Source organism: Triturus cristatus, chromosome 3_2 (genome assembly GCF_964204655.1).
Source record: "Triturus cristatus chromosome 3_2, aTriCri1.1, whole genome shotgun sequence".
In the NCBI taxonomy this organism is placed as follows: domain Eukaryota; kingdom Metazoa; phylum Chordata; class Amphibia; order Caudata; family Salamandridae; genus Triturus; species Triturus cristatus.
In genome coordinates, this window is record NC_140584.1 from 680,102,579 (window position 1) to 680,129,184 (window position 26,606).

At 48.0% G+C, this 26,606-nt stretch overlaps 1 protein-coding gene across 1 annotated transcript in view; it reads right to left on the reverse strand.

Annotated features, from left to right (window-relative positions):
- The window catches only part of ZC3H15 (zinc finger CCCH-type containing 15), a 235,333-nt gene that overhangs the window by 20,689 nt on the left and 188,038 nt on the right, over positions 1 to 26,606 (reverse strand). The window lies entirely within an intron of this gene.

Here is a 26,606-nt window from a genome sequence, read left to right on the forward strand (position 1 = left end):
GGGCTAGTACTCGGGTGTCCACAAGGGGGACTGGAGGGAAATACTCAAAAGGCCGGACAGGGCGCCCCCCAGAAGAAAGAGGGAGGGGAAAAGAAGAAGGAGTTCTCCAAAGGCCCCCAAAATAACTTCCAAGGGAAGGGAACAGGACTCACCCCTAGGGCTAACCCACCCAGAAACCCTAATCCTGGCCAGAGTCAGCAGCCAAGGGTTGTCCATTGCTACGAGTGCGGTGGCGTTGGACACTATAAGGGAGATGCGAAGTGCCCGAAACGACCACCCCCTCCCATTGGAGGAAAGACCCCCGGAGTAGCTAGTGCAGTGCTCGGGGAGGAGATGCCCTTAACTAAGGGAAGGGAGTGGGCGGGTGTCACTTTAGTGTCCCTGGGAGAACGGGAGATGGTTCCTAAGATCCAGGTGCCCGCAAATACCGTAAAGTATGGGCAGTGGGTCACCATCAACGGCCAAAGAGGGGAGGCTCTGAGAGACACAGGAGCCAGTATGACTATGGTACGTAGCCAACTGGTGTCTCCAGAGCAGGTAATTCCCGATGTACTCCACCCAGCCGCGATGGCTGACGGCAGAACAGGCCACTATCCGGTGGCCGAGGTTCCCTTTGAATGGGAGGGGGTTGCAGGTTCACTTCAAGTTGCCGTAAGCCCTGCCGTGCCGGTTGATTGTCTGCTGGGGAATGACATGGAGCACAATGCTTGGAAGGAGGTGGAATACCGGACTCATACTGAGATGCTGGGTACACCTGACTGGGCCTGTGTGAGCACAAGGTCCGCGACTACCCGGAGAGGGAGTTCGTTTCGGCTGGAGCCTGGAACAAAGGCCCAGCCAGCTGCCAGTCAAGGGAAGAACCGAGAACAGGAGGAGCCTGCCTCGGCGTCCACACCCCGTAGGACGGATAGGCCACCGGAGGTGGTGGACCAGGAGTCTGCGGTGGGGGATGTTACCAAACTGGAGGACCTACCCATCCGGGCCGAGTGGCACGTGGAGGGAGGCCCGTCCAGGGAGGAATTCTGCCAGGGCCAGAGGGAGTGCCCTACCCTTGAGGGGCTGAGGCGACAGGCCCAAGCCCAGGCAGCAGGAAACGTTGAAGGGAACTACAGTGTTTACTGGGAGGATGGCCTCCTCTACAGTGAACCCAAGGCACCCCTACATGGATCGTCACGAGCCTTGGTAGTCCCTCAACGTTATCGAGCCTTCCTTCTGGAGTTGGCTCACGAGGTCCCATTGGCAGGACACCTGGGGCAAGACAAGACCTTCGCCCGTCTTGTCCCACACTTTTATTGGCCTCAAATGAAAGTGTCGTCCGATACCTACTGCCGGACATGTGTGTCTTGCCAAGCCAGTGGGAAAACAGGGGTGTAGCTGAAAGCTCCCATGGAACCACTTCCTGTCGTTAGCACCCCCTTTGAAAGGGTGGGCATCGACATTGTGGGTCCGTTAGATCCACCTACTACAGCTGGTCACAGGTTTATCCTGGTTTTGGTGGATCATGCCACACGGTACCCAGAGGCAATACCTCTGAGGACCATAACAGCACCTGTTGTGGCTAGGGCCCTGACGGGAATCTTTACCCGAGTGGGTTTTCCCAAGGAAGTTGTGTCCGACAGGGGGACCAACTTCATGTCAGCGTACATGCGGGCGATGTGGATGGAGTGTGGAGTGACATACCGGTTCACCACTCCTTACCACCCCCAGACCAATGGTCTGGTGGAGAGGTTTAACAAAACCTTGAAGGGCATGATCAGAAGTCTGCCTGAAAGCCTGCGGAGGAAATGGGACGTCCTCCTACCCTGTCTACTCTTTTCTTACAGGGAAGTGCCACAGAAGGGAGTGGGCTTTAGCCCCTTCGAGCTTTTGTATGGGCACCCTGTACGTGGACCTCTCAACCTGGTGAGAGACGGATGGGAAAGAACTCCCAGAAAGCTTCCCCAGGATGTGGTGAGCTACATGCTGGCCTTCCGGAGCCAAATGGCTAAGTTGTGGAAGCAAGCTTCTGACAACTTGGAAGCCAGCCAAGCAGTGATGAAGGCGTGGTATGACCACAACGCTCACCCGGTGGAGTTGGAGCCTGGCCAGAAGGTGTGGGTGATCGAACCAGGAGAGCTTAGTGCCCTCCAGGATCGCTGGTCAGGACCCTTTGAGGTGTTGGAGAAGAAGGGTAAGGCTACCTACTTGGTGGACCTGAAGACCCCTCGTCAGCCCCTACGGGTGCTGCACGCCAACCGCCTCAAACCCCACCACGAGAGGCCCGAAGTCATCTTGATGATGGTGACTGACGGAGCAGAGGACGTGGAAAGCGAGCCTCTCCCCGATTTGTTTGCGTCTCAAGAGAAGGATGGGTCGGTGGAGGGAGTGATTCTCTCCCCATCTCTAACTCCTGAACAGCAGGAGGACTGCCGCCAGGTCCTGGGGCAGTACTCTTCGTTGTTCTCCCTTGTCCCGGGTAGGACTCACCTGTGCGTCCATGACGTGGACACAGGAGACAGCCCACCTGTGAAGTCCAAGATCTACCGGATGTCAGACAAGGTGAAGGCCAGCATTCACAGTGAAGTCACTAAGATGCTGGAGCTAGGAGTGATCGAACCTTCTAGCAGCCCCTGGTCCAGTCCGGTGGTGTTAGTACCAAAAGCTGCACCACCGGGTGCCCAACCGGAACTGAGGTTCTGTGTGGACTACCGGGGACTGAATTCAGTAACCAAAACTGATGCCCATCCGATCCCTAGGGCGGATGAATTGATTGACCGGCTGGGAGCTGCCCAATATCTAAGTACCTTTGAACTTACTTCTGGGTACTGGCAGATCTCTTTGACTGATGGAGCAAGGGAAAGGTCAGCCTTCTCCACGCCCAATGGCCACTACCAGTTCTGTGTGATGCCCTTTGGGCTCAAGAACGCACCTGCCACGTTTCAGCGCATGGTAAACCAGATCCTCACCGGAATGGAGAGTTTCTCTGCTGCTTATCTGGATGACATAGCCGTCTTCAGTAACAGCTGGGAGGATCACTTGCGTCACCTGCAAGCTGTTCTCCAGGCCCTGAGACAAGCTGGATTGACGATCAAGGCCAGCAAGTGCCAGATCGGGCAGGGGTCGGTAGTGTACCTTGGACACTTGGTGGGTAGGGGAGCGGTGCAACCCCTCCAGGCGAAGATCGAGGCCATCATGGCCTGGGAACCCCCCAAGACTCAGACTGAGGGCCGAGCTTTTCTGGGCCTCACGGGATACTACCGCCGCTTCGTGAAGGGGTACGGTACCATCGTAGCCCCCCTCACGGAGCTCACGTCCAAGAAACAACCTCGACGCTTAGTCTGGACGGAGGCTTGTCAGCAGGCCTTTGTGAAGCTGAAGCAAGCCATGTGCGAGGCCCCGGTCTTAAGGGCCCCAGACTTTTCCAAGGAGTTCATTGTCCAGACAGATGCATCAGAACATGGCATTGGGGCAGTATTATCGCAACTCAATGAAGAGGGTCTGGATCAACCCGTGGTCTTCCTATCCCGGAGACTACTTCCCAGGGAACAGAAGTGGAGTGCAATAGAGTGTGAAGCCTTTGCAGTGGTATGGGCTCTGAAGAAGTTGCGGCCATACCTGTTTGGCTCGCACTTCCTGGTTCAGACCGACCACAGACCCCTTCGTTGGCTGATGCAGATGAAGGGGGAGAATCCCAAGTTGTTGAGGTGGTCTATCTCCCTACAGGGAATGGACTTTCAGGTGGAACATCGGCCTGGAGTGGACCACGCCAATGCAGACGGTCTCTCAAGGTATTTCCGCCTTAGTGATGAGAACTCCCAAGGGGTTGGGTAGCTCTCCCCACTTTCAGCTGGGGGGGACGCGTGTTAGACCTGTCAGCCCATTGGGTGGTCCCTCCTCATCATTATTTATTTTGTCCCACTTTTGCCTCAAACCCTGTTGGTATTTTTTTCCTTTTTGGGAACCACCAGACTTTTTCGTATTGATGCAGATTCAGGGAGCCATTTTAGCTACCCCTGGAACTTCTGTCTGAGGGCCTGGAGCACAAAATGGTGGCCACCTGACACATCATCAGAACCCACTGGAACCTACCAGAACCTTCTGCAACATTCTGGAACCCTGTGACAGTTGGAGGCGGTTTAGAATGTTGGGAAGCTAAGCCAGAGTTGACAGTTGGAGCTGGCAGTTGGCACCTGACTGGTGAGGAGAGAGCAGCAGAAACCTGAAGGAGGAAGGAGTGAGGCAGCAGGGGTGGAAACTTGTGCCTGGAGTGGGGTCCATAAACCCACCCTTGATACTAGTCCCTACTGACTGAGCCCAGCCTGGAGCCCTGTGTGGGAAAAAGCAAGAAAAACCATCTTAAGGACCTGGACAGCAGGAACAGGCCTTAGCAGTAAAGAAAAGCAAGAATCTGACCAGTTTATTGGTTTCCCTGGAGTCCGACGTCGAGAAGCCTGAGACCTGGAGCCCGAGGTGGAGAAGCGGCGCTGACTGGAAAGCAGACGTCGTACCCGGAGCCGCCAGAGCTCGAGAGAGGGCGCCGACGGAGATCGTGGAGAGTACCAGAGGTCGAGGAGGAAGACACCTGAGGTCAAGTGAGCGGCGTCGACGGGGGAGTGAAGTCCGCCCTCCGGAGTCGCCGGAGACCGAGGTGAAGCGTGCCGGAGGTCGGGAGTGGAGATCGCACTCCGGAGTCGCCGGAACCTGAAGAGAATCGTGCCGGAGGTCGGGAGTGGAGGTCGCACTCCGGAGCCGGCGGAAGTCGACATCGAGCCGAGGCCGCCGACATCGAACCGGAGCTGCCCGAAGTCGACATCGAGCCAAGACAGCCCGACGTCATCGAATCGGAGATCGACATCTAGCCGAGGCCGCCGACATCGAACCGGAGCCGCCTATCGACGTCGTCAAGAACTGACATTGCGCCGAGGCCGCCGACATCGAACCGGAGCCGCCTCACGGCGTCGACACGACTCCAGCGGCGTCGGAGCTTCATAAAAAGGGCAGTAAGTGGAATAGAGGGCGCCTAAGGCCCTGTGGAGCTCTAAGAGACCATCCTAAGGGATAAAGAGGTGTTAGAACCAGCCTGGAAGTGCCAGGGGTGGACTGAGACTGATACAGTGACCTGTGTGAGGGGTGGTGTAGTTTGGGAGAGCCAGATTCCTAGATTACCCTTGATCTACCTCAGTTTTAGCCTCAGCCTTACCCAAGCTAGGTGAGACACCCACAGGCCATCCACCTTACCACAAGCTGTGACTGGGCCAAATCAGCCCATAGTATTTTAAATGTGATCTGATTCTACAAATGTCATGGTTGGCTGATATTATTTATTGAGGGTACTGTATTTATTGTATTTATCTAAGTTATTCCTGTAATGATATTTATTGTCCTGAGCTAACTTATCCCTGTACAGTATTTATTCCCTCACAGTATTTATTTGACCTGATCCTATTTATTGCACCTGTAAAGTGTTACTATTTATTTGACCTGCACTTTTTAAGGAGAAGCTTGTGTACTGTGATTGTATTATTATTTATTCAATCAGCAACTAAGAGAAAAGAAGATAAACACAGATATTTTCATAATTTTTAAGCTGTAGTGTCGTTTTTGGAACGGATGCACGCATGGTTATTGTGTGGGTATGACGTATGCTTAACACGGTGCCTTCCTTACCGCTCGAGCCAAGCTACCACAGCGTGTCTGGGAGAACACCACCACCACCCTTCCGGTGTGGGAGAGGGTTTTTCCAACATACACAATTGTGCATAGATCGCTATCTGGTGTTGGGCCCGGATGTTTGCAGTTGTTTTTTCTCTTGGAAAGTCTTTGGAAGTCACGAGGTCGGGGACTCCTCCTTTGGATCGTATTGCGCATGGGCTTCGGCTCCATCCTCAGATTATTTTTCGCCAACAGGGAAAGATGGAGCGTAGTAATAACAGGAAAGATGCCCATGTGTGTTGTATCTAAATAAGATAAACTGGAACAGATAAAGGTAGCCGGGGAGGCGGGTGTAGATCTGCAGCTCTACATGCCAAGAACAGATGCATACTGGTAAATAGCATATTCCGTTCGAGGCATATGAGCTGCAGATTACACACTTGTGCATAGATTATATAGCAGTATCCACCCTTAGCGGTGACCACCCGTATCTGTTGCAGTGGTTTGAAATAATGTTTTGAGTACAGCCTGGACCACACTAGCTTGTTGCTTAGTTTGCACATCTACACAATAGTGTTTAGTGAATGTGTGCGGTGTTGACCATGTAGCTGCACTGCAGATATCATCTAATGGGATGTTCCCTAAAAATGCCATTGAAGCCCCTATTTTGCGTGTAGAGTGTGCTTTAGGGGGAACGGATAGCGTTCGTTTTGCTTTATGGTAGCAAATCTGAATGCATTTGACAATCCACCTAGCTATTACCGACTTGGAGATGGGGTTGCCCTTGTGTGGTGTGTGGTGGAGAGAAAGAGACAAACAGCTGTTTGGTCTTGCGGAAAGGTTGTGTTCTCTGTATGTAGTAGAGTAAGGCTCTTTTGACATCTAGTGTGTGAAGAGCTATTTCTGCAACGGTTTGTGGTTGCGAGAAGAAAACTGGTAGTTCTACCGCTTGGTTTATGTGAAAGGGAGAAATGACTTTAGGGAGGAATTTTGGGTTGGTACAGAGAACAACCTTGTTATGGTGCCTTTGCAGAAAAGGTTCTTGAATGGTAAGTGCTTGTATCTCACGGACCCTTCTGAGAGAAGTGATGGCTACAAGAAAAGCGGTTTTCCATGTTAGGAATTGGAGTTCACATTTGTGCAGAGGTTCGAAGGGAGGCCCCATTAGTCTGGTGAGAACGATGTTTAGGTTCCACACAGGTGAGGGTGGCAGTCTGGGTGGAATTATCCTTTTAAGGCCTTCCATGAAGGCTTTAATGGCAGGTACTCTAAAAAGTGATAGATGTTGCCTGTTTTGCAGATAAACTGCTATGGCTGTGAGGTGCAGTCTAATAGACGTATAGGCTAGATTGCATCTTTGCAGGTGTAGTAAATAGCCTATGATGTGTTGAATAGACACATCTAGGGGATTGATGGTATTGCTGTGACAGTAGACAACAAAACGTTTCCACTTGGCGGCGTAGCACGCTCTAGTGGTGGGTCGCCTAGCTTCTTTGATGACGTTCATACAGTCAGGGGGAAGATTGAGGTAACCGAATTCTAGGATTTCAGGAGCCAGATCGCTAGGTTGAGCTGAGCTGGGTCCGGGTGTCTGATCTCTGGTACTACAGATAATTCCAGCAGTGTGGTGTACCATGGTTGTCTGGCCCAAGTTGGAGCTACTAGTATGAGAGTGAGAGAGTGTTGTAGTTTGCGCACCACTAATGGAATGAGTGTGAGAGGCGGAAAAGCGTACGCAATATTGCCTGACCAGTTCATCCATATCGCATTGCCTTTGGACAATGGGTGTGGATATCTGGCGGCGAAGCTTGGGCATTTGGCGTTTGTGGGTGGCGAAGAGGTCTATCTGCGAATGCCCCCACAGTTGAAAGTACGGGTGAATAACTTGTGGATGTAGTTCCCACTCGTGGATCTGTTGTGTCTGTCTGCTGAGTAGATCGGCCATAGTGTTTTGGACTCCTGGGACATGTTGGGCCAAGAGAAAGATTTTCTGGGGTATGGCCCATCTCCATATACTCTGTGCTAGCTGAAAGACCTGTGGATAGTGTGTGCCACCTTGTTTTTGTATGTAGCACATGGCTGTCATGTTGTCTGTGCGGACTAGGACTGCCTTGCCTGAAATCTGTGTTTGGAAGGATTTCAGGGCTAAGAATATCGCTAGTAACTCCAAATAGTTGATGTGGAGTAACTTTTGTTGAGGTGTCCATCTGCCCTGCATGGTGTGATGTAACAGGTGAGCTCCCCAGCCGGAGAGCGATGCGTCCGTTGTCAGTATTATCTGAGGAACCGGGTCCAGGAACGGTCGCCCTTTAGAAAGGTTTTTGGTGGTCCACCACTGCAGAGAGCGATGGGTACGACCGTCTACCAACACCAGATCTGTTAATTGATCTTGGGCTTGGTTCCATTGGCGCGCTAAGCACTCTTGGAGAGGACGCATCTGGAGTCTTGCGTGAGGTAATATGAATATGCAAGAGGCCATCATCCCGATTAGTTGCATAAACACTCGAGCTGGAAGCGAGTGTTGTGCTTTAAATTTTGCGCGTAGAGCCTGAATGCTTGTGTTCCTGGCCGGACTGGGGTAGGCTAGCACTTTTGAGGTGTCTATGGTGGCACCGAGGTATTGTTTTACGTGGGATGGTTGCAGATGGGACTTTGCGTGGTTTACGGTGAAGCCCAGGTGGTGAAGTAGCTGGATAGTGGCATGCATGTGTTGTACACACTGGTTGTATGAGCTGGCTTTTATTAGCCAGTCGTCTAGGTATGGGAAGACATGGATGTGTTGTCTCCTGAGGTGTGCTGCCACGACTGCTAGGCACTTGGTGAATACCCGTGGTGCTGTTGTGACTCCGAATGGGAGTACTTTGAATTGGTAGTGTTGGTTGTCCACTACGAATCTGAGGAACTTCCTGTGAGCGTGGTGTACAGGAATGTGGAAGTAAGAATCTATTGGGTCTAAAGTGGTCAGGAAGTCGTTTTGGGAGAGCGGGGGAAGTACCTGCTGAAGTGTTACCATGTGAAAATGGTCTGAGTGTATGTATGTGTTTAGGGGCCGGAGGTCTAGGATGGGCCGTAGAGTCTCGTCCCTTTTTGGTATGAGAAAATATAGGGAGTAAACCCCCAGATTTCGTTGGTTGGTAGGAAAGTGTTCTATCGCCCCTTTTTGTAGGAATGGGATTACCTCCTGCTTCAGTAATGCTAGATATTCCTGTGACATTGGGCGTTGTTTGGGTGGAATGTTTGGGGGGGGGGGGGGGGGGGTAGACATTAGCTCTAGGCAGTAGCCTGACCGAATTATTTGTGTCACCCATTTGTCTGAGGTGATGGTAGCCTAGACATGAAGGACATTTTGGAGTCTGCCCCCGACCGGAGTGGGATGGTCTGGGGGGAATGGAGGGAAGTCACTGGGTAGGTGTGGAGGCAGAGCGGGCGGTGTTTGTTTTGCCTCTGCCTTTATTATTGTTGCCCCTGTAGCCGCCTCTTTGGTAACCCCTTGTGAAGGTGGATTGGGTAGGAGCTTTGTATGATGTGGAAGTGGTATCAGAGGAGTAGCCTCTGGATGTGCTCCGAAAGGAGGAACGGCGAAAGGAACGCCTGGGAGGGTGTGATTGTAAAGCTCCCATAGATTTCGCCATGTCATCCACTTTTGGGCCGAACAGATGTTCCTGGTCAAAGGGATGGTTCAGGATGGAAGCTTGCACTTCTGGTTTAAATCCTGAGATCCTGAGCCAGGCCTGGCGACGGAGGAGGACGCTAGTATTGATGGCCCTGGAGGCGGTGTCTGCTGCATCTAGGGCACAACGGATGGAGGTATTAGTGATGGTTTTGCCCTCCTGAATTAACTCGTTTGCCCTGTTTTTGTATTTGTCAGGGAGGTGTTGCATTATGGCTTCTAGCTCGTCATAATGGGCCCTGTCATATCTAGCCAGTAACGCTTATGTATTGGCGATACGCCATATGTTGGCAGCTTGTGATGCAGTGCGCTTGCCGGATGCGTCCAGGAGTTTTGACTCTTTGTCAGGTGGTGGTGCTTCGCCTGACGCCTGGGAGTTGGCCCTCTTCCGTGCTGTGGACACTACCAGGGAATCTAGCGGTGCTGGCCCTCTGATATAGGAGGGATCTGTAGGGGCGGCTTTGTATTTTTTGTCAATGCGCGGGTTAATGACCCTGGCTTTGACTGGGTCTTTAAAGACCTCTGGCGCATGTTTTACAACTCCTTTCAGCATGGGCAGTATGGAGGTGGCCCTATGCGTGGTGTCGAAAGTATCGAGGAGGAAATCCTCCTCCACTGGATCGGTATGGAGATCTACCCCGTGATAGTGTGCAGCCCTTTGGAGTAAATGGTTGAACCCCAATGAGTCTTCTGGTGGGGATGGTCTCGAAGGATAGAGATCATCTTGTGGGACGTTAGGGATGTCGGGGATGTTATAGTCATCCCATGGGTCTGGGGAGCCTGTGGGAGTGGGGTCCCCTGTAGGTAAATCATGGGGCACGTCCCCCATGTCATCATATGTGTCGTCATGATCATCATCATCCGGAGGGTGTGTTGGGGAATGACGAGGAGGGGGTGGAGATGGAGAAGGAGAAGGTGGAGGGGGTAGAAGAGGTGGGAAGGCATTCTGAAAGGTGAGGTAGCAGAGTCCTTACTCTTTGGAGGTGGAGTTGGGGCAGGTTTTTCCAGCTGTCTCTTTTTGATGCTGAGCATCAAATGTCCGGTTTTGGGATCCTTGGTCAATGTCTTTTGCAAGGGATCCGGTGTAAAGAGTTCTTCTGAAGGTGGTTTATCCGTCGGCGCCGAAGGAGTCGGGCCGTTGGTTTTCTGGCTTTAGTGTCCTGTTTGGAAGTATGCGGCTTCAAAACGGTTTCGGCACCAAGTGTTTCGGTATGGGGCTCGGCGCCGAAGAGGAGGCCATTTTCTTTTTCGGTGCGGAGGAGTGTTTGTCGGCACCGACGGTGGGCTGGCTCAAGCCCGAGCCGCCGGAAGGCTTAATCGGCTTCTTTACCGGTCCCGAAGGTGCGGTGTGGGAAGCAGGGTCTTTGGTCTTACTTAGGCTCGCAGGGGAAGGCGTGACCGAAGCCTTTTTCGGTGCCGTCGAGGGTGTGGGGGATTGAGGGGGGGAGGGGGAGCAAATTGGTACTCACGACCCTCTGTACCGGAGTGATGTCCTCCACATCTGAATCGTCTGCTCCGGAGGCGCTGACGAGGCCCTCGTCGGTGTGGTGTTCTTCTGGAGCGTTGACGCCCTCTCCGAAGATGTCATCTGGAATCGCCGTCGACGAGTGCGCCATGGTCCTTCTTGCTCTTCGGTCTCGAATCGTTTTCTTGGACCGGAAGGACTTGCACGCCGGACAGTCTCGAGTTCAGGGGAGAGGCAGAGATTACATACTTCGTGGAGATCAGTGTGGGGGAATTTGGACCCACATCGAGGGCACTTCTTGAAGGGAGTCCTTTCCATGAGCCAGGACCGGAGCTTGGGTAGGCCCGAAAGCTGGCGTCGACGACTGGAATCGAAGGTCTTGATCGATGAGAGCCGCGTCGAGTGTGGAGATCGCGATCGAAACAATACCGCGAATTGGGGTGAGGATTGCGCGTCTATTGAACTGGAAACTTGTTCGGAACTGGAGCGCGAAGATCACATCCGAGCCCGATGGCGGAAAAAAACGAACAATCTGAGGGTGGAGCCGAAGCCCATGCGCAATACAATCCAATCCAAAGGAGGAGTCGCCGACCTCGTGACTTCCAAAGACTTTCCAAGAGGAAAAACAACTGCAAACATCCGGGCCTAACACCAGATGGCGATCTATGCACAAGTGTGTAATCTGCAGCTAATATGCCTCGAACATTCCTGTAAGGCCATGGTAATTGGCACATAAATTGTACCACTGGCATGAAGTTAAATGACATATGGGGGCTATAGTATTTATTTACACCACCAACATATATATACAAAAAACATGGCTGCCACAAACACCATTTTTCACTTGCTATGCTGCAGTTTCAACAAACTGCAGTGACAGATGCAAAGGAAAAGAGCCTTTGCAATGTAGGGAAACCTGATTTACATATAAATAATAAAAGTAAATAAGTCACCCATAAAACATGCTCTGTTAGCCCGCACAGCTAGGTGCTTGATTCATATTATAGTGGCACACTTTATATTTGAAACAGCATGCCCTCACAGTGACTAAATATCCAAAAGCTGTTTTCACTGTGTAGGTTTAGCTAGATTCTCGAACATGCCTTTATATAACTGAAATATTTATTTCACATATTTGTTTGGGAAAATGCTAGCAAAGTGATGCAAATATATTTTCCACTTCGTTTTAATAATCAAATTTCATAGTGAAAATAGATTTTTGAAAACTGTAGTTGAAAATCATTTTATATATTCCACTTAGTACTGCCTGAGCCAAGTCTTACAACCAGTTTTGCACTTCCTCTCCCTCCTGAGGCCAAATACACATTCCTTGATGAAAGTCCTCACATGTTGCTAGACTAATCATCAGACATTTTATTTGATAAAGTTTGAGAGCCAGGAAACACTTGTGGTTAACTCCTTTGAGTCATGTAAACAGATACCTATTAAAATTAAAAATGATATTGCCAATTTGCCTGAGCTCTTTTGATCCCTGGTCAATGTAGAGGTCTCTGTTATCATGATAGAGATTAAAGACAGTACGAGTTCTAAAATGTCTTGTGTACGCCTGACATTCAATTCTTCCCAGCCTTCTAAGAGCTTGACATGTTATGTTGGTACGTAGGAGGGGCACTCGTAGGGAAACTCCTTCAGATAGCGTCTGTGCAAGTGCTAACCTTTTGGATGTAGGGCTCGGCGATCCCACTGGACAAGGTTTTATTGTCCTGGTTTAGTTAACTACAAAAGGAAGCAGGTGTAGTCTGTTGGGGGATTTCAGCTACCCCAAGATTGTCACTCCCGTAAAATGTTCCCAACTTGGTGCCTGCAGCTCCTTTTGTCTTAGTTTTAGAGAAAGTTCCACCGTTCAAAGAAAATGCTACTGAAAATTCTTCATAGTTGAGAAACACAGTTGTACATTGGGTAGATGGGGGTCTGGGTTTAGCTCTCATCTGATCAGTCATATTAATATGGTTATGAAGGTTTCACTGGTGGGTGCGGTGCCCCAAAACTCTGATGGGCGATTTCAATGTGGTGACTTTTAATAATACTTCAACGGCTAGTTATTTATTATCAGGGCATTCTCCTAGACAGTGAGCTTGTTCAGGTATTTTGGCCTTACCCATGGCTTTATTTTAAATATGCCACATTTTTCAATAGTTAACAGCACCAGGCACATTTGACGCCTGCAGTCCATAGTTCAACATATATGGCAATCTATGATGTACTTACAACCTCTAATAGTTTTGAATTTTCAGTACTTTGACTGATTCAATCTTTCAATTTGAACTCTGAAAACATTCTGGATGTAGATTTGTCAGCTCCTGTTCGGTCTAACTCATTGGCTATCTTGGGTTGGAACATAGTTAGTTTGGCGGGTAAAAGTGACAATGGAAGTTGGTGCATTTTTTTGTGAAGGAATGTAATGTTATTTGTCTTCAAGAGACCTGGGAGGTTCGTAAATATTTCTTTAGGCAGTTTTGTTCTTTCATAGTCCTTGCAACTCGCTCTAAATTTGGGAAAGTGGCCCACTCATTTTAATTAGTCTGCTTTTAAAATGTAAAAATTATATGTTAGATACAGGCTCGCCCAACTTGGCTGTGGTTTTAATATTTCCCAATATGCGCAGATTGTTAATTATTAATTTGTTTTAACATCAATTGTTCGCAATATATACATGATTATGTCAGCTCTCTAAGAGGCTTTTTCGAGAGACATTTTTGACAAAGTTTATACACCAATAATGCTAATGGGTTATTTTTAATGGTCATGGACTATTTTTGTTTTATCCACTGTGATTAAACTAACTAAACATTTTGAGGTTTTATGGGATACTGAGTGACCATAACACTTTAATTGCCTCACTCAAATGGGGTTTGAAGTTGCATTCTATAATTTATGCTTTTAGTGGGGTGGAAACCACTCATGACCAAGGTCATGGACTCAAATGGGCTAAAGTTTAGCCAGTTGCTTTTTATTCAGATTTATTCCATTAATGTTTTATTAATTTTAAAGTTTGCTTTAAGTAGTCATAGTAGTGAATTCATTCTCAGTTCATTCAAGTCAATCTGTGATAAAGAAAAGTAAATCCTGAAAAAGAGTGAGGATTCGATCACTTGTATTCTAGGGCCCATAATTAATTGGTTGAGGCCTTAAAAGAGAACCTGAGTGACAGATCCAGAGTAGCCTCCGATTGCGTCAGTTACAAAACAAAATCTCTTAAAGTTTGTAAAACAACTTTGCAACAGGAGACATGGAGCCAACTTATTTGTGGCAGTAGCAAAGGCTATGGTTCAATGTTTTGGGAGGTATTTAAATAAGAAGTTAGGACTTCGTTATCTTCTCATATCCTCCCTGATATTTGGGTTATGTACTTTGATGCTACATATCTGAACTAGAGACCTGCAATTACCTTTCACACACTGGTGATTCAAATATTTCTCTTCTGTGGGAGAAGGTTAGGGATGCTACTAAAAGGTTGCCTAAGAATGAAGCCTCTGGACTTGGTTAAGTTCAATTTACAACTTTAGGCTCCTGTACTTACCATATACAGTAACACTGCAATTAAGTATGGCCTACCTTTCTCCTGGTCAAAATCTGTGATTGTGCCGGTGTTAAAAAAGGGAAGCAAAGACTATGCTGGTTGCTATCACCTATTTCATTAATAGTTTCTGTTACAATTACAGGGCGGATGGTTTTAAGCAGTTTGTTGAGACAGGACAAAGATCATCACATTTTGTCAGATGTTCAGTATGTTTTTAGACCTGTCCTAGGGATTGTTGACCTATGTTTAACTTGCACTTGATCATTAAGAAATATACAGTGGCCAAACAGGGATCCGTACACTTTGTTTTTTTTACAATTTACACTTGAAGTTACCAGTCTCTCTCAGGTATAGGGATAGTGGTGAATGCACGGAGTACTTTAATCTAAAAAGGGGAGTGCACCAGTGCTGTATTTTTGCTGCCTTTTTTGTTCATGCTAAACATCAATCAGATAGAAAGAGTACTGGCTTAAAGAGTGCAAGAAATGCCGCTAGCAGATAGGTGACCCAAACTTCAATTGCTTTATGATGATGATGCTGTTCTTTGATCTAGAACTGCATTAGGATTACAACACCTTCTTGACTCTTGGGTGTTTTATGGACAGTCTGGACCTTAGCACAAATGTCAAGAAATCACTGGTTATGGCGGTTGCTCCCGGATCGAAATACAAAGTGTTCTCTGTCAAGGGCAGTCATAACAGCCCTGGAGGTGATTTATATCCGCTAATCCCTGGTCGTCATTATTGCATAGAAGACATGCATTTACCAGGAGTATTGCATCTTTTTAATTTTGCAACTAGTCTGGGACATAAGCCTTTAGAGACCATGCTGAAAAACTAAGGCCAAATGTGCCCCAATTGTCACCTATGGTAGAGATATTTGGGGATGTAAATTGTTCCTCCTCACAAATAATTTAAAATACGTTCATGCGTAGACTTATCACTGTTTCATAGTTCAGCCTCATTTGTAATTCACAAAGAACTGGCCTAAAATTATTTGATCAAAATTTTGCAGTTGGGACCTTTGCTTTTATGACTCCAAGTTCTGTTCAAATACGAGTTAAACAGTTTAATTATAAAAGATTGCTTGTGTCTAGATCAAGTAACTAGAATTTCGTGGTTGAGCTATGTTGAGTCCTGTTTCGAAACATTGGGACGACCTGAAATCTTTGAATGCTCCAATGCCATTGTCAAAGGCAGGAATATGCTACTTACCAGTATGCATCTGTTCTTGGCATGTAGAGCTGCAGATCTACACATTGTGCATAGATCGCCATCTGGTGTTGGGCCCGGATGTTTGCACTTTTTTTTGTCTTGGAAAGTCTTTGGAAGTCACAAGGTATGTGACTCCTCCTTTGGATCATAGTGCGCATGGGCATCGGCTCCATCCTCAGATTGTTTTTCGCCAGCAGGGAAATGATGGAGCTTAGTAAGAAACAGGAAAGATGCCCATGTATGTTGTATCTTAGTAAGATAATACGCAAACAGATAAAGGTAGCCGGGGAGGCGGGTGGGTGTGTGTAGATCTGCAGCTCTACAAGCCAAGAACAGATGCATACTGGTAAGTAGCATATTCCGTTCGAGGCATATGAGCTGCAGATTACATACTGTGCATAGATTGTATAGCAGTATCCCCTCCTAGCGGCGACCACTACTATCTGTTGCAGTAGTTTGAAATAGTGTGTTGAGTACAGCTTGGCCCACACAAGCTTGTTGTTTAGTTTGCACATCAACACAATAGTGTTTTGTGAATGTGTGCGGTGTAGACCATGTAGCTGCTCTGCAGATATCATCTAAGGGAATGTTCCTTAGAAATGCCATTGAAGCCCCTATCTTTTGTGTAGAGTGGGCTTTAGGAGGAACAGATAATGTACGTTTTGCTTTGTGGTAACAAATCTGTATGCATTTGACAACCCACCTAGCTATCCCAGATTTTGATCTGGAGTTGCCCTTGTGTGGTGGTGAGAAATACACGAATAGTTGTTTGGTCTTACGAAAAGGTTGTGTTCTCTCTATGTAGTACAGTAGTGCTCTTTTGACATTGAAGGTGTGAAGAGCTCTCTCTGCGACTGTTTGTGGCTGCGAGAAGAATACGGGCAGCTCCACAGATTGATTGAGGTGGAAGGGAGAAATGACTTTATGGAGGAATTTAGGATTAGTTCGGAGAACAACCTTATTAAGATGCATCTGCAGAAAGGGTTCCTGAATGGTTAGTGCTTGCAGTTCACTAACTCTTCGTAAAGAAGTAATGGCTACTAGGAAAGCAGTTTTCCATGTTACGAATTGTAGCTCACATTTATGTAGCGGTTCAAATGGAGGCCCCATTAGTCTTGTGAGAACGATGTTTAAATTCCACAGAGGCGAAGGTGGTACTCTTGGGCGGAATTATTCTTTTGAGCCCTTCCATAAAGGCCTTTATGGCAGGTACTCTGAAAAGTGAGAGATGTTGTCTATTTTGTAGATATGCTGCTATGGCAGCAAGATGCAGTCTGATAGACGTGTAGGCTAAGTTGCATCTTTGGAGGTGTAGTAAGTAGCCTATGATGTGTTGGATAGACACATCTAGGGGATCAATGTTGTTATGGCAGTATATCACAAATCTTTTCCACTAGGCTTCATAGCTAGCTCTAGTGGTAGGCCGTCTAGCTTCTTTAATGACGTTCATACAGTCAGGAGGAAAGTTAAGGTAACCGAATTCTAGGACTTCAGGAGCCAGATCGCTAGGTTGAGCTGAGCTGGGTCTGGGTGTTGGATCTCTCCATGGTTCTGGGTTAAGAGGCGTGGAGAGAGGTGTAGTTTTTGGTGCGGAACTACGGAGAGTTCCAGCAGTGTGGTGTACCATGGTTGTCTGGCCCAAGTTGGAGCAACTAGGATGAGCGTTATGGAGTGTTGTAGTTTGCGCACCACTAGTGGAATGAGTGGGAGAGGCGAAAAAGCGTACGCAAATCTGCCTGACCAGTTCATCCATATCGCATTGCCTTTGGACGATGGGTGAGGATACCTGGCGGCGAAGTTTGGGCATTTGGCATTTTCTTGGGTGGCGAAGAGGTCTATCTGTGGTTGCCCCCACATCTGAAAAAACGGTTGGAGAACTTTTGGATGAAGTTCCCACTCGTGGATTTGTTGTGTTTGACGGCTCAACAGATCGTCTATTGTGTTTTGGACTCCTGGGACATGTTGGGCTAGGAGAAACATGTTCTGAGGTATAGCCCACCTCCATATCCTCTGTGCGAGCTGAGAGAGCTGCAGAGAGTGTGTACCGCCTTGTTTCTGGATATAATACATGGCTGTCATGTTGTCCATGCGGACTAAGGCAGCCTTGCCGGATATGTGTTTTTGAAATGCTTTTAAGGCTAGGAATATGGCTAGTAACTCCAGGGGGTTGATGTGGAGTAACTTTTGTTGTGGTGTCCACCTGCCCTGCATGGTGTGATGTAGTAGGTGAGCTCCCCAGCCGGAAAGCGATGCATCCGCTGTCATGACTATTTGAGGAACTGGCTCGAGGAACGGTCGCCCTTCGGAAAGGTTCTTGGTGTTCCACCACTGCAGAGAGCGATGGGTACGACTATCTACCAACACCAGATCTGTTAGCTGACCTTGAGCCTGGTTCCATTGGCGTGCTAAGTACTCTTGGAGAGGACGCATCTGGAGTCTTGCATGAAGCACTATGAATATGCAAGAGGCCATCATCCCTACGAGTTGCATGGGCACTCGAGCTGGAAGAGAGTGTTGCGGTTGGAATCTGGTGAGAAGAGCTTGCATGCTCGCTATCCTGGCGGGGCTGGGATAGGCTAGCGCCCTTGAGGTGTCTATTGTGGCACCAAGGTATTGTGTGTGGGACGGTTGCAGCTGGGACTTGGCGTGGTTTATTGTGAACCCCAGGTCGTAAAGTTGTTAAATAGTGGCGTGAGTGTGTTGTACACACTGATTGTATGAAATGGCTTTAATGAGCCAGTCGTCTAGATATGGGAAGACATGGATGTGTTGTCACCACTGCTAGGGATTTGGTAAACACTCTTGGTGCTGTGGTGACTCCGAATGGGAGTACTTTGAATTGATAGTGCTGACCATCCACTACGAATCTGAGATATTTTCTGTGAGCGCTGTGAATGGGAATGTGGAAATAGGCGTCCTTGAGGTCTAGAGTAGCAAGGAAGTCGGCCTGGGAAAGTAGAGGAAGGACCTGCTGAAGTGTGACCATGTGGAAGTGGTCCGAGTGTATGTAGAGGTTTAGGGGTCTGAGGTCTAAAATAGGCCTTAGAGATCCGTCCTTCTTTGGTATGAGAAAATAAAGGGAGTAAACTCCCTTGTTTTGTTGGTGCAGGGGAACTGGTTCTATTGCACTTTTTTGAAGGAGGGATATTACCTCCTGCTTTAATAGTAACAGATGTTCTTGTGACATTGGACGATGTTTGGGTGGTATGGTTGGGGGGGTAGATGTTACCTCGAGACAGTTGCCTGATTGAATAATCTGGTGGACTAACCTGTCTGCAGTGATGTTTGCCCAGGCAGGGTGGGAATGGTGGAGTCTTCCCCTGACTGGAGTGGAATGGTCTGGGGGAAGGGGAGGGAAGTCATGGGGTAGGGGTGGAGGCACAGCGGGAGTTGTTTTTGGTTCTGCCTTTGCTGTTGTTCCCCCTGTAACCACCCCTTTGGTAACCTCTAGTAAAGGTGGATTGGGTGGGAGCCTTGTAAGAGGTGGAGGGGCTATCCGAGGAGTAGCCTCTATGGGTGCTTCTGAGTGACGAAAGGACCGTCTCGGAGCTTGCGATTGCAAGGCTCCCATAGATTTGGCGGTGTCTGTATCCTTTTTCATTTTCTCAAGGGATACGTCTACATTGGGGCCAAATAGGTGTTGCTCATCAAAAGGCTGATTGAGTATAGAACTCTGGACTTCGGGTTTAAAACCTGATATGCGTAACCAGGCATACCTGCGCAAAAAGACACTGGTGTTTTTTGCCCTTGAGGCGGTATCTGCTGCATCTAGGTCACACCCGATGGAGGTCTTAGTGATGGTTTTCCCCTCCTGGATGAGTTCACTGGCCCTGTTTTTATATTTGTCCGGAAGGTGCTGCATTATGGACTCAAGCTCATCATAAAGTGCCCTGTCATACCTGGCTAGCAGCGCTTGTGTATTAGCAATGCGCCAAATGCTTGCTGCCTGTGATGCTGTGCGTTTGCCAGAGGCGTCTAGGAGTTTTGATTCCTTATCTGGTGGTGGTGGTATGTCCCCTGATGTTTGGGAAGCATCTTTTTTTGATGCTAAGCATTAAATGACCAGCCTTAGGATCCTTTATTAGAGTCTTTTGGGTAGGATCTGGATAAAACAGTTCATCTGGGGGAGACAGATCCTTCGGAATTGAGGGTTTCGGTGCCGTAAGTTGTTTCGGCGTCGACTTGGTAGCGGTTCTAGGCTTGGAACCGTGTAGTTTTGAAGTGTCTTTATCAGTTGGAACTGGTTGCTGTTTTTTCGGTTCCGAGGTCTTTGGCTTGCAAGAATCGGGGCCTTTTGGTGGGCTTTTTTTAGTCTGCTCCGAGGGTGTTGTTGGTGCCGAGGAACTGGTGCTAGCCTTCGACGCAGAGTGCTTTGATGTCGAAGCAGCGGTCGATGAGAACAAGGATATCATCTTCTTCGGTGCCTGAGCTTGTTTTTCGGTACCGAGGAGAGTCTGACTCGAGCCCGAGTCGTCTAAAGGCTAAATATGCTTCTTTACCGGGCCCGAAGGCGGGGCATGGGAAGCAGTGTCTCGGTGTGCACCTGGGCCCGAAGGTGGAGGTGGTACGGAAGCCTTTTTTGACAATGTGGAGGGGGGCTGTGGGTCGGGGTCGACATCTGTACTCACAGCCCTTTGAGCTGGAGTGATGTCGGGATCACCTGCTTCGGAGGCGCTGATGATGGTTTCCTCGACCCTGCTCCGCAAAATCGACGCCCTCTTGAAAGATGTTGTCGGGGATATAAGATGACGAGCGCGCCATTGTTCTTCGAGCTCGTCGGTCCCGGATGGTCTTTTTGGAGCAGAAGGTGAGAACTGGACAGCCTCTGGCCTCGTGCTCAGGTGAGAGGCAGAGGTTGCACACCTCATGTAGGTCGGTGTGGGGAATCTTCGACCCGCATAGAGGACACTTTTTGAATGGCGTCCTTTCCATGAGCCGGAGATGAGGCCCAGGTAGGCCCGAAGGCCTTTGCTGACGACCGGAATCGAAGACTTCGAAGTTGAAGGGTCGCGTGTGATTGGAAAACACGAGCGAAGCAATACTGTCGAGAAGGAAAGGATTGCGTGTCTAAAGAGAAAACCGTTAACTGTTCCGAACTGGAACACGAGAACACATCCGAGCCCGATGGCGGAAAAAAACAATCTGAGGATGGAGCTGATGCCCATGCGCACTATGATCCAAAGGAGGAGTCACATACCTCGTGACTTCCAAAGACTTTCCAAGACAAAAACAAGTACAAACATCCAAGCCCACTACCAGATGGCGATCTATGCACAGAGCAGCTCATATGCCTCGAACCCTAGTTTCCATAGGAAAAGCATTTTTTAATTTGCTAATCACTTTGGCGTCGTTTGACGAATCTTCGCGAATTTCTCCCCCAAAAAAGTCTATCCAGGTCAGCTCCGATCCTGAAAGTTTGGGGCTGATTCGTCAAGCGGGGGCTGAGAAAAAAGGGTGTCACAAAACGTGTTTTTCGTGTGTTAATTTCCATTGGAAATTTTGAGACAGGCTACAGCCCGAACTGCTGTACGGAATTACACCAAATTTGGTAGAAAGGTAGCTCTTGGTTCAGAAAGCGACCTTTGTTGCATAGGAGGAGACCTTTAGTAATTGATTGACTTTTTAGGCCAAAACCGTGCACGCATTGCATTCAATGGCAACGAATGCATGTTTGGCGATTCCCTTGCAGGAGCGAGGTTTGAAACCATCTGTTTGTAATTAACAGATGGTTCCTGCTCGCTCCCGCAAGGAGAACCGGCGCAGGCCCCCTCCTCTCTCCCCTCCCCCTGCTGCCTCCTCGTCACTTTTTTTTAACATTTTTTTTTTAACTTGTAACATGAGGCACACGCGCTTGTTTAGTTTCTAGTTTCCTACATTTTGAAGTGTGTTGCTTTTATAGCTTCATCTCAAGTTGGTCAGTGTCATGTGGCGGAGAGAAGCCTTCTCTTAAAGCCAGGCACACGTCAACCTCTGAAAATCTTTCGGAGGCGTTACAGTCGCTTGCTGACCAGTATATAATGTCAGCACTGGTATTGCACAACTTTAACCTGTTCAAATTGTAGATAACCGCACTGCCACAGTTTAACAGAAAAATCCATTTAGTTGGAAATGGGATGCGCACTTGCCTCACAAAACATGGCGACACAATCTAATCATCTCAAGACCTCGATCCTTTACTGTTTTAATTCAAACACTGTAACTGCACTTGCACCACGCACGCAGTGTCGCAGGATTGTGACGAAACCTGAGCTAGGTGCGCACATGCACCCGGCTCGTTCCTTCTGTTCTTCCCCAGCCTGATTTTACATCCATCAGAACCGGGGCTCCAGCATAGTACATAAACCGCGGTCAGCATTCGAACGGAGGACGCGCTCTGTCTCAGCTAGCGCTGGATTCCCGGTTCCGTCATCAGCACGCATCGGGGATACTGTAGCTCATGCGCAGTTTTAGGCTTCCTCCTTACCATATGTGCAGTGTGGGTGTGCCGGGCTGTGGGTTGAGGGCAGAGAGACCACAAACCATAATAGCGCAAGCCTAGTAGAGAGCATGAGACGCCAACAGCGCCGCTGCTGCTGATGATCTTTAAGTCCCCACCCTCTGCGAGGACTATCGACATGCAGCCCAAAAGGCTCATATGAAATATTTAGACTATCCAAGACCTCATAGGTGACGTAGACACATATGATAGCATTGAAGGAATAGAAACCATACGTCGCAAACATGGTTAAAGTAAATCAAGATCTCACTGACAGTGTCCACACTCGTGTTATAAGCGTCAGAAACTGGTATTAAGCATGTTGACTGCGGTGTGAAATGAATGATTGTGCACCTTTGACAACGTTCAGTATCTAAACCTTGGACCCAGACAAGTGCTTATTATTTTAAGCGGCGTTTTATTGGCAAAGTTGCCCAAAGGCAGTGTGATAGGCTCAGGACCTTTTCAGAGTTGTGCATAATCCTGCTCTCGCTTTAAAATATCATTTCTGCTGTCAGTTGGAGCGAGCAAATGGACGTCAATTGAACGTGTGCCAGGTACGATTGCTTTATCTTGTTTGGCAGTTATAAATATGATACAGTTTTCTTCATGGGGTTAATATATAACCATTTGCTCGGTACACAATTATTTGCTGGATGTTACAATGCCGTCGGCATCTACAGTGTGCCCGAGAAACAGTTTGTGGGACAGTGGTTTTGTAAGTAAAAGTAACTAATAGTAAGATTACCAATGTGCAGGTGATATTGGACTTTAAACTTTGGCTTAGGGTGACAGTTTTTTTTTCTCAGCTCTTTTCATTCATGCTACCAATTATTGTTAAGTCTGACAGTTGAGAGATGAGATTTTCGATTGAGTGAAGTAAGCTTGACTGTGACCTGACTAACTAATGAAGTTGCTGTACGCTTTTGAGGTCTTCCTTAGGCAGGGCTTGCGCTGTCTCTTTGAGACATGCTGTATTTAGGTATGGACTTAAAGCTCCGCCCGTCTTTTCATTTGGCTCCCGTTACTGTCCTTTTAAAATGGTGGCTTTTTATTTGTTAATAGGCTTAGTATTCCCTTCGTAGTACCTCCTTTTCTCATGTTGTAACCCAAACACTATCAAATCTGACACCAAAATTTACCTTGGTAAAGGGCTCTAGGTGGGAAAACCTCTCGAATATACAGGGCAGGCAAACCAAATTTAGGCCTGTCTGATCTTAGGGTACACAAGCCATGTTGTGAAGGAGAAACAGTTCTGCCATTGGGGGGGAGGGGAGGGGGAATTAGTGCCTCTCAAACTATGTCAAAAAAACAAGAACATAACAAAGGAACCTCCAGGACAAAGGTAACGAGCATTGGCATAGCCAATAGGTCTCGCCTTTGGGACCTTATAAGTGTTTAGTTATCCAGCACAATATCCTTGGTGCAACAACATCAAGTGTTGCATTGCTAAACACTTATAAGGTCCCAAATGCGAGACCTATTGGCTATGCCAATGCTGGTGTTAAATGGTGTAAATCCGTTCAGTAGTTGCTGAGAAATTAAAAAAAATAAGTCATAAAATCATTTTCCCATAGGAAACTTTAGGCAAGGCTGCAGCCCAAACTGATGAACTGAATTACCCAAATTTGGCAAAAAGGTAGTGCTTGGTTCAGAAAGCGAACTTTTGTAAAATGGTGCAAATCCGTTCAGTAGCTTCATTTTAATTGGCTGCCAACACTCCAAACCAGAATGTGTTGGCAGCCATTTTCTGACTCTGTAACCCAGTCAGAAGAAATGAGGAAAAATTCAAGATGAAAATGAAGAAAAGGGGGCAGGGTACAAACACCCTACCTCCCTTGGCCTGTTCAGGGGGTCCCACAAGGCCCCCAGAGGGGAACAAAAAAAGCGGATTCTGCCTAGAAGTTTACAAAAACAAGGTTTTTTTTTTTTTAAAATGCCCCTGGGTGTGTCAGGTCCCGGGGGCACTCGCAAAAAATTAGCAGGGGCCCACGGGGGCCCCTGCAGCCTCAGGGACCACCACCTCCACGTAGCACAAGTTGAAATTAGTGGGCGGGCTTGCAGGATCCCCCCCCCCAAGCCCTAGGGACCGCCACCTCCTCAGGGGGGTATAAATAAAAATGTGTGTGAGGGAGCTTATATCTCCCACACTGCCCCAGGGACCACCACCTCCCTGGGGCACTTAATATTTAAATTTGGGAGTCTGTTAAGAACCGCCGGGGATCACCAACTCCCCGGGGGTTTCGATATTTTGGGTGGGGGGCGCACAGCCCCCCCAGGGCCGGCTCCTGCAGTGTCCCGGGGTGCTCACCTCCGGCACACTGCTGTTTGCTATGGTAGGTTGGGAGCACGTTTCCCACCCTACCATAGCAAACTCTGCTTTGGATTTTGGAAGCCGGGGCAGGGAAACAGGCTCCCTGTTTCAAAATCCAAAGCAGAATTGCTTTTCTACATGGGGAGCTGCATGTGAGCAGCTCTCCGTGTGTAAAAGCAATGCCGGTTCCCGTAGGAGGCAGGGAGCCGGTGGGACCGTGGGGGCATTGGGGCTTCTCCCACGGTCCCCAACGAAGAGGCCTGGCCCCGGGGGATGGGGTCCCGATGCCAGAAGTGGCCTGGGAGGGGGGGGGGGGGGGCATGCGGCCCTCCTCCCGTTTGTGTTTTAACACAATTAAAAAAAAATATATATATATATATTAAAAATAAAAAAAACAGGCTTGAGGTACACTAGAGTTACACATTTTCAAACATAGGTTTCAGATTTTAGAGTTGGTGTCTCAAAGGTGTGAGGAGGTGCATCAGATTTTCACGGGGACGATATCATCAGTGATGTAATTTGAGATGTCAGTGATGTCATCAGTGACGGCGTTTCGAGAATCATGCAGACCACGCGCTGAAATGAATATCTGAAATAAATCCAGTTGTTGAAAATCCTGTGTTTGTGTCGGACTCATTCGGAAGAGAGTGAGTTGTGGTTCTATGTTTCGACTGGTAAGCGGGCACTGGTCTCCGACACCCCCTCTCGATCTGGAGTGACGCGCGAAGCCAGCAATCTTTGGACTTATGTATTAAACTACATCGCGTCACACCCCCCCCCCCCCCCCCCCCCCCAAGCGGATATATAACCACTTGGTCTCACCTTCTGCACGGGGAGAGAGGCTGTAGATTGGACTACGGGGGAATCAACTGGTTTCAAGTTAATTACCTGTTCTCCTGGGATTCGCAGCACTTGGGACGCCACTTGGTGTATGGTGAAACCCCTTACTGAATGGGTCACCACATCGCACTACAGTTACCAGCATGCTTTGAGCCCAAGGTCAGCGCGAGGAATACTGCAGCGCAGCAGAGGAGGAGCCGATTAACATCTCGCCATGGGAGTGGCTCTAATACCATCACGTTATTTAATACAGCTCCAGGTGTAAGAACTGATTTTGAAACGAGGCACTGATGAAAGCTTATGCAGCTGAAACGCGTCTGCTACGGCGTTTCGAGAATGATGCAGACCACGCGCTGAAATGAATTTCTGAAATAAAACCAGTTTTTGAAAATCCTGTGTTTGTGTCGGACTCATTCAGAAGAGAGTGAGTCGTTTGTTTCATCAGGAAAAGAAAGTGAAGGCGAGTTGCTGCAGAGATATAATATATATATATATATAAAATAAAACATAGGCTTGAGGCACACTAGAGTTACAAATTTTCAAACAACATAGGTTTCAGATTTTAGAGTTGGTGTCTCAAAGGTGTGAGGAGGTGCATCAGATTTTCACGGGGATGATATCAGCAGTGATGTAACTGACCATGTCATGAATGATGTAATATGTGACTTCATCACCAGTGCATTACGGGGGCACGAGTTATAGTTAGCTGAACTAACTATAACACCGGAATTTCTATGGTTTTGTACGCATATACACACACACACACCCTCGTGGCCGGCACTCTGGACAGATAGAGTAAGGCTCTTGTCAGGCACGATGCTCCATACACGCACCCCCTCCAGCTCCAGATATATATATATCAGAAAGGCAGCTTCCAGAAACTGAAAAATTTGATAACAGCTTTAAAACAAGTAGTACCACAGCTGTCCGAGCAGTGGCACTTGAACTCTCAGTTCCTTTTCTTGCTAGATTGCAGGATTTGGATTTCTAATTATATTGAGAACATTATATAGTTACCTGCCAACGATAGGGGAGGGTTGTGTATGCCTTCAATTAAAATGATTATGGAGATCTAGAACTACACTTACATACATTAAGCTTTTAAAACCTGACATTGACACTGTAGTGTGAATGCACTACCATACAATGCCAGACATTTTGCTTGAGTCTATAAATGCACAGTTGCTCCCTTTCCATGACAACAGTGGTATGAAATAAATCCTAGCAGTACAAATCGTTACGGTGGACAATAGTCACCCTTCTTGCATGCTACACAGTGTCTGTTTTACTAAACCCTGCTGCAACTCAATCAGAAAACCAACTACACAGAGCAGGCCATATCAATTAATCATTTTAAAACCTGCAGATGATTAAATCCTTTTCTGTGTTCTGTGAATGACAAAAAGGATATGGGAGGGAACCATTGTGGACAGTAACTGTAAAAATATGATGGTTG